Source organism: Pezoporus flaviventris, unplaced genomic scaffold (genome assembly GCF_033815535.1).
Source record: "Pezoporus flaviventris isolate CSIRO_AGI_PZ_B2104156 unplaced genomic scaffold, CSIRO_AGI_Pfla_v1 ptg000015l, whole genome shotgun sequence".
Lineage (NCBI taxonomy): Eukaryota > Metazoa > Chordata > Aves > Psittaciformes > Psittacidae > Pezoporus > Pezoporus flaviventris.
The window spans coordinates 41090007-41097887 of record NW_026892563.1 but is presented as its reverse complement, the minus strand read 5'-3'; the positions used below and the strand labels follow the sequence as shown (position 1 = coordinate 41097887).

General features: G+C 43.3%; 1 long non-coding RNA gene across 1 annotated transcript; it reads right to left on the bottom strand.

The window, feature by feature from the left end:
* Window positions 1–305: 305 nt before the first annotated feature.
* On the bottom strand, window positions 306–3798 carry LOC133269707 (uncharacterized). The gene is made up of 3 exons (XR_009743525.1): window positions 3706–3798; window positions 1561–1654; window positions 306–442 (listed from the first exon to the last, which is right to left on the bottom strand). It is a non-coding gene; the product is annotated as an uncharacterized LOC133269707 (long non-coding RNA).
* Between the last annotated feature and the right edge of the window lie 4083 nt (window positions 3799–7881).

Sequence of the window (7881 nt, the reverse complement as noted above, 5' to 3'; positions counted from 1 at the left end):
TACAGACTGTACAGAGATGAAAGATTCACTGGGTAACCAGATCCTCATTAGCACCTTGATATGAAATTGTAGGCTCAATGGATACAAACTGTGCTCCGTGGGCACGGGTTGTGCTGCAGTACAGATGTTGTAGCTGTGTGCGCATGGCTCTGCTGTGGCATGGAAGAATGGATGCAGATATGAATCTAACCCTGCTCTCAGATATTTGTGCTTTGGTCTCTTTCATTTAATTGTTTCTTCCCTTGAAATTTCTGCCTTCCCAGGAGCTGCAGGAGCAGTGTGTCCTTTTGGCATTGGGCAACTGATGCCAGTGGAAAGGACGTTTTCAGCTATGGAGATAGTCATAAAACCTGAGTCTTATAGGGGCTTGAGGACACGTCCAGCTTGGTGCTGCTGCTGTTGCATCCTTCTGTCTTTTCCCTTACCAGCAGTATGGAGAGACCTAGAGAACAGGCAGCAGATCCAGGAGCAGTGTGTACAGCTATGAGATCACAGATACCCAGTTTACATTGGAGTTTTCAGTTTTGGTTTTTTTTTTAACCTTTTTATATTGCTGCGTAAGTGTTCCTAACAAGTTAGTAGTGGGAATGACCTGTACTCGAGTCATCACTTAATAGAGATCCTGCACCTTTCCCATTTCTGGCTATCCTCTGCAGTGCCAAATATAGCTGGAAGAAAAAGGAGCGAGATGAAGTTTTCTCCTCCTATTTATTTCTTCTGCCTGCTATATTTTCTTCTTTCGTTTTCCTACCCCCAAGCAATATAAATAATGCTCAGTACTTGGTCTGTTTGTTTTTCTCTTCCATCTCCTTTTTAGGACTGGAGAGAGCTGATTTCAGCTGTTCTACCTATTTGTACAGGTTCTATTTTCGGTTGTTGTTGTTGTTAAAAAAACAAGGTTCATTGACCAGGGGGAATTCGGTCTCTCAGAATTCCTTGCCATGTTTCTACAGACCTCCTTTTGAGGGAGAGGGGTTTTGAAAGGAAATGGAAAGACCTGTCTCCTTTTGAGCTCTCACCAGAAAATAAACAGGGGTAAAAGCAGCCTGAAGAAATGTACAAGGCTATGGATTGTGCAGGAGGAGTGAACAGAACCAGCAGAAATTAACCAGGTGCTGAGTTTTAATTGCAATACCACTCGTAAGGAAGCATCAGCAAAACATGGGTTTAGATCAGAGCTAGATCTGATGAGCTAGGGAAAGGAATTTGCCTGGGCACTGCCATACTGTCCCGAGGCAACTCTTTCTCACTTACACTGACTGATATCTACTCTGTTTAATTCATGACACATTTGTCTGTTCTTTGCCTCCTCTTCAGGCTTTGTGCGTTGTTTGGATGACAGGAGAGTGCTACGTGCTTCTTCCCTGGTTCAGGTTTAGTCCCAGCGTATTTGCAGGGAAGAATGTCTAAGGAGAATATAATGTGCCTGAAGTAATATCATCAAGAGTCACAGTTCAGACAGCTCCTAGCAAGCAAAGCAGGTGATATCCAGGAATTATGAAAAGTATGAATGGGACTCTCAGGTAGAACTTTACCCCACTCAGCTTTTCCCCCACTTACACAGGCAGCTGCATGAAGAGGGTCTCCTCTGTGAACACCCGAGTCTTTCCAGCCAGGTCTACGTAAGCGGCTCTGTCTTCCCTCACCGTTGCACCTCTAAAGGAAAGACATTTGGGATGTTTTAAGTATGACTGGTAGTTTGGTGTAGGTAAGAGATAAAGGGTTTTGTGACCACTGTTTTTTACCCATTTGCTTGAGCATGCTCACACCTCTCTAAGGAGGCAGCTCTTCTGAAGGGTGACCTTTCAATGGCTCTTTAAAGGTGTTTACACATTGAAGTGCTAACCTCCCCTAGGCAGGAAGGCTTGATAAAGATGATCTCCTACAGCTCTTGCAGGGCCAGTGCTAGCTCATTGTCCTGAACGGGTTTGGGTCTAGCCGTGGAGCAGGACCTAGGACACCACAGTAGCCAGATCAGGGAGAAGGGGCAAGAGCCAAGAGCACCTCAGCAGATGACAAATGAATAAATGTTAACTTTTCCTTATTTATTATTTATTTAAGGCTTCAGGTGAACAAAAAGGGTTCAGCATGTTCCTTTATGGGAGAAGATTTAGGTGGCTTCTTGCTTTTTTCCTCCAAACCATTTTGTCCTCATGTGCCTCTCCAGGACCAATCTGGACGTTCACAGTAACTTTCAGAGTAGCTTCTAATGGTCCCTCTGTGTTATTTACAGGACAAGTGGGTCAACTTGTCCATGGCTTCTTTTAATGTGGACATGTGTGGTACATTTACTAAGATGTCTGATTGATGTCAGGAAGATGTGCATCATCTCCGTACAGGGCAGTGACAGGGAATTAGCCACATAGGAAAAGGTGTGGGGAAACAAAATCACCTTATAGGAGATTCTATGGAGTTCAACAGGAAGCCAAAACCTATTTGTAGAGTTTTCTAATCTCTGTGGAAAGAGACAGAAACTTATACCCTGCTGTGTAATTCTGTAACTTGTGTAGATAGACTATCGTTCAGACTGGCTTGAACACTACTCGCTATAAATATCTTTCAAGCTTACTAGATTTGACACATTTTTTTTTCATAAAGGTCTTGACTTTCTGTGAAAAATACAATTTCAGCCTTTTTCTGGAAAAAGGGAAAAAACAAACCCCCCAAAAAGTAACACCCCCCCCCCCCCAAAAGAAAACCACAAAAACTCTCACCCAAAAAGGCTGTTTACCATGACCTTCCTGCAGTCCAAAAGAGAAATATATCTACACTTGCCACGAGCTTGACTGGAGAGAGCAGGTCTGCCCATCCACACTTGCTACCCAAGTGAGCATCCTGAGCTGAACTGGAAAGGCAGTTTGAATCTGTTTGCAAACGGGCAATGGTTTGTATAACCTGGCTTTTTGTTATGTAACAGACCTGCTGCTTGTGTGTATCCAAGATCAGAGAGAGGGACCTGGAACCTACTGTATGTTTCCCAGAAAAGCTGTTGTTATTATATAGCTACACCTATTCAAGCATATGGAAGGCACAGGTGCTCTGTGAGCACAATTTGGCCTGCAGTTCTTTTATCCTGGTGAGGGGGAATGAGTTGGAGAGAGTACAGCCAAATACTCAGAGCCCAAATCACATTTGTGGGGCTGAAAATAAAAAGGAAAGGTAAGCTCAGTATCCCTGAGCTGCCGTTACTAAGAAACCGAGCCCTGCTGTTCATGTACACAAACCCTTTGTAAAGCAGAGCTGCACAACCTAAAAAGGTGAGGTTTTCCTGAAGCAGTGGGTGTAGAAGATTCCCATATTTCCCCCCAAGCCTTTATCTTCAGCAGGGGCTTGTTGAAGTTACTGTGCTGAACACAAAGGAAGGCTTGAACACAAGTGACCATAACTGAAAAAAAAATCTCAGATTCCACTGCAAGCAAATTCTCTCTTGTTCCTTTTCCCGTGATTGCTCATATCTGACAAGTTACACTATTTCATCAGTTTTTCTTTTATATAAATCTCAAGCTTTCCTTACAAGCCTTGGGAGTTCTCTTCAACTCCATTACCTTAGGCTGTGGGGTGGAAAAGTCAATCTGTTTCTTTCAGTTTCTGTGCCTCTAAATCATCTGCTTCCAGGAAGCTGCTGACGAGTCACCCACTTGCTTTTCCCCCTTAAAACATCCCCATTCATGATAGGCTTGCAGCAGAGAAAGGGTTTATCCATACCTCTGATCAAGTGGTAAGCTGCTATGAAGAAAGCAGCTCTCTGTCCTGACTGTGCTCACCTCCCATCTGTAATTCTTGTGAGATGCTGGTGCACAGCTGACCCCACAGCAAGTTAAAGCACTTTTGGCTTGCCATTAAAGTGAAGAGGGAACAGCTGTGAGCAGAGGGAGAGAGAGCACTGGTCTCAGCAGCTGGCCTTTGCATCAGGTTAGGGAGACTGGGAAAGTGCACTTTGAAATGGCAACCTCATGATGAGTCTAAGCTGCTAAAAAGAGCTGTCATGCCTCCTCCCTTCTGTCACCACCAGCTGTATACTTCTACTGCCTAAGAAGCACAGTGCTGACACTCATTTGGCTGCTCAGAAACTGGCCCCATTGAAAACTAACCCAGTCTCTTGACAAGATAAGGATTTCAGTGGGATCAGCTCCTTGTATTGGTTTACTCAGTAAGGCAAGCATCACTGTGGCCTGGAGATGCGTGCAGATAGTCATGTTGAAGAATATTCTTTGGTTGCAGATGCAATTTAAATTAGCTTAAGCTGATTGTAAAATATCTGTTTGAAAAGAATAAACCCAGCTAGAGTACCAGGGAGGACATATTCCCCCTTTCCTTCTCTAGTGTTTTCCTTAGAATTCCTAGTATGCTCTTACCTGATTTGGATTTTGTTGTTATTTAATGCCCTGTTATCTCCCTCACTATTCTCTCCCCTTCCACAGGCTCCTTTGAGATAAATCTTTGCAATCAGGCAGGAGGAGAGAAGTAACGTGATATATGCACAGAATTAGTAAAGTTAACATGCACAAGTATCATATGCACTCAGTGATCCGTGGCAGCTAAAGATGCTGATAAGTCTTCTCCTGTAATGGCAAGAGGCAGAGCCTTGTGCAGGAGTGAAGCACAGCTGTTGGACGTGAGGTTTATCCCTAACTTTAAGCTAGTTCCAGTTTAGTGTGAGATCCAGAATGGCACTTCACACCTAGGCAGAGCCTGTGCATTATGTACTCTGTACAACAACTGAAAACTATTAGTTGTAGGCCCAGAGAAGCGGAGAGAAGGAAACTATTCTCTTTATTTCACAAAGGTATGAGGTATGGTGGTAAGGCAAAGTAGTGTGTGACAGTACAGGCTTGTGGACAACTTTGTGTGCTCTGTGCAATAGTGCAATAGCAAGGAGAAGTCTAGCCAGAGAGGGAAAGACATTGAGAGAAAGGCTTGGGAAAAAGATCAAGAAAGGCTTGACATCTTATGTTTACCATGGCAGACTCCAGGAAGAATAGGCTCGGTTATAGAATCGCTACAGAAGCTGTAGCTCCAGGGGTAGCTTAGAGTACTCCTTGGTCCAAGCCATACTTCCTTCTGAAAGACGCAGTGGTAGGAAAGAGACCTCCCTGAATTAGAGCACCTGCTGGCTTCTTTTTCATCATGGTTGCGAAACACTTCACAATATACTTAACTCTTCAGGGAAATCGTGTAAGAAATACACCAAATAGGAACTTAGTCATTGTCCAAATGAAGATAATGTGTGATCTGTGTTCACTGGCAGCCCCAAATATCTAAATGTAGCTCAGTTTGCCTTAATTCTTGTATTGACAATTGCCTAGAAGGAGAAACAGACTCAAATAAATCCACCTCTATATTTTGTAGAGAGCAGAGCAACATTGGCATAGTCTAAGCTCTTCCCTCTCATTTCTCCCAGAAGGAATGTCCCATGTTCCTTGTTCAGACAATTGCAAACAATCTGGGATTTCCCTTAAAGAAACTGTTTGACTTTTTCCAAAAGGAAAATGAAAAGAAAGGAAAGAAAACCAACCAACCAAACCAACCACCATTCATATACACGCATTTTCAGCAGCTGATGCCAGTACACCTAGGAAAACATAAAGAAGTTTCATCTTTGATTCTCCTCCCCTGTAGCAATCTGACAGGGAAAGGCTTCTATGCCATGGCTCAGGGAAAGGACAAATAAACAGGAAAATGTGAGTAAAGTAGTGCCTATTAGAACTAAATGTATGTGTAGGACAGCCTACAGTCATTAAAGCACAGTCTCAAATATGAATGCAAGCTGTAAAGTCAATGTCAGGTGCCTCTTTTATATCATAGGCTTTTTCCAGGCTAAGTAGTAGCGACCCACCTGCAGAGGAGCAGCAGAGAAGAGCAGGACATCTGTGCCAGATCAATGTATCTCTGTCCCAGAACATGTCATGGACCCTGGGAAAGGCTGTCTGGAACACTACACTCTTTCAGCAGTGCAGCCAGCTTCATGAATTCACTGGGGTAGGGATGGACACAAATGGTTATGATGTTAACAAGTAGACATGGAAGACCCGTGCTTAGAGAATTGGGCTCTATTTTATATCCTTCCACTGACATTTTTCTGCAGCATAGCAGAACAAAGTGTTATCTTGTCCTTGAAAATCACGAGCAGCTCTGCGATCATCAGTGTTGGTCTGTGCAGGAAAAGAAAAACAAAGAAACAACAAAAAGATAGATTTTTCTGGTGCAGATACACATTGTTGGCAGAGAAAAAATGTAGTCAGGCAGTCACTCTCTGAGAAAGAGTTTGCTTACTAAAACCATAAAGACTTTATCAAGACTGTTCTCATTGCAGATATCATAGAATCATAGTGTGGTTTGGGTTCGAAGGGACCTTAAAGATCATCTAGCTCCAACCTCCCTCAGGAGCTACTACTGATGAGTAGTAGCTGCTGCCTTCCACGAAGAAAGAGATTGCAGTATTCTGTGGAAAGAATGCTAGTGAGGATCTTCCTCATCTGCGTTGACTGGGGACATTGTAATGCCCTCTGAAACCAAGTCTTGGTTTTGCTTTACCATAAGGGATCAAATATCCATGCTAGCAAGACAAAAACATCTAAAAAGGCTTTCCTCCATTACGGAGACAAGATCGTGCGCCTTCCTCCATTACGGAGACAAGATCGTGCGCCAAGATTTACTTCAAATAAGGCAAAGGCATCTAGTCCAGATTCCCTGGCTTTCTGTATTCATTTTCATTGGACATGGAAATTCGGTCATGAGTTGGAGGTCAAAAGGTTGAGAACCCTTTTCCAGAACTCTGCCATGTTCCCAGTGCAGGTGGACTTCCCTTCTTTTCAGATACTGCATGTGTGAGCAACGTAGCAAGCCCAAACCTCTTTTGCAGGTATATATTCTTACTTGGCTTCATTTTTTCTTCTCTGATTTGTGGATGTTGTGCATGGTTGGACGTCTCTGGGAATCCCTATGCTATAAAATTTGGACTCCAAAGTAATTTTATGGGGAACAGGGTTTCTCTTGTTTCAGCTGTTTTCAGATACGGGAGGGTACAGCCTGAGGATGTGGGAGGTAAAAGGGTGGTGGATGGGAGTCTCGGTGGCATGCGGAATGGATTCCTGAAGCATGTTTAAAATTCACTAAAGACTTGGGTCTTCAAATGTTATATTCTCAGTATCTGAAACTGCTTTAGCATTAAGTGTATGGGACAACAGAGGTTGTTGCAAAGCAATTTTAAAGAGCTTACAGAGCCTGTAAACATTTTCTGTAGGGGGTAGCTGCATGGTGATTGTATGTTTTCTTTCAGGCTAGTGTTTACAGAGGTGCATTGATGTTTGGGGGGAAAGTACTAAATGGAAGAAAAACATAAAGGGAAAGGGACCCATATGGAAAGCTTTCATCCTTACTTGTCCCACCTTAGCCCTTAGTAACTAAACTGAGTCTTGATTTGCCTTTGGTCTTCCAGCTCCAAAACATGTTTGCCTGAAAATTTTTGTTGGATATACTTCGCATGTTTTGATAATGTGACTTATGAGATAACACTTCTGGAAAGCTATATAAATACATACATGTACAACCACATACATACATGTACACACACTGCATATAGACTTAGGAAAATATATGGCACTATACACCTCCATGCCTGTATGTGGCAGCAACCACAGTAAAGGAGGGGAGGTAGCTCAAAATAGCATGTACAGTCCTTTATGGAGTTGTTATTAAACAGAATGTGGTCTTGCCCTCCTGGCTGGTGGAAGTGTTTTATTTCTGTGGGACTGGTTCCAGGGGAGTTGCGTCTGAGGAAGGAGGATCCTAGGAAGAGGGGGTGGGTCTCAATGAGATAGTCTGATGGAGGACATTGAAAAGGATCCACGGTGGCTTGAAGAAGCATTCCAGAGCAGGAAA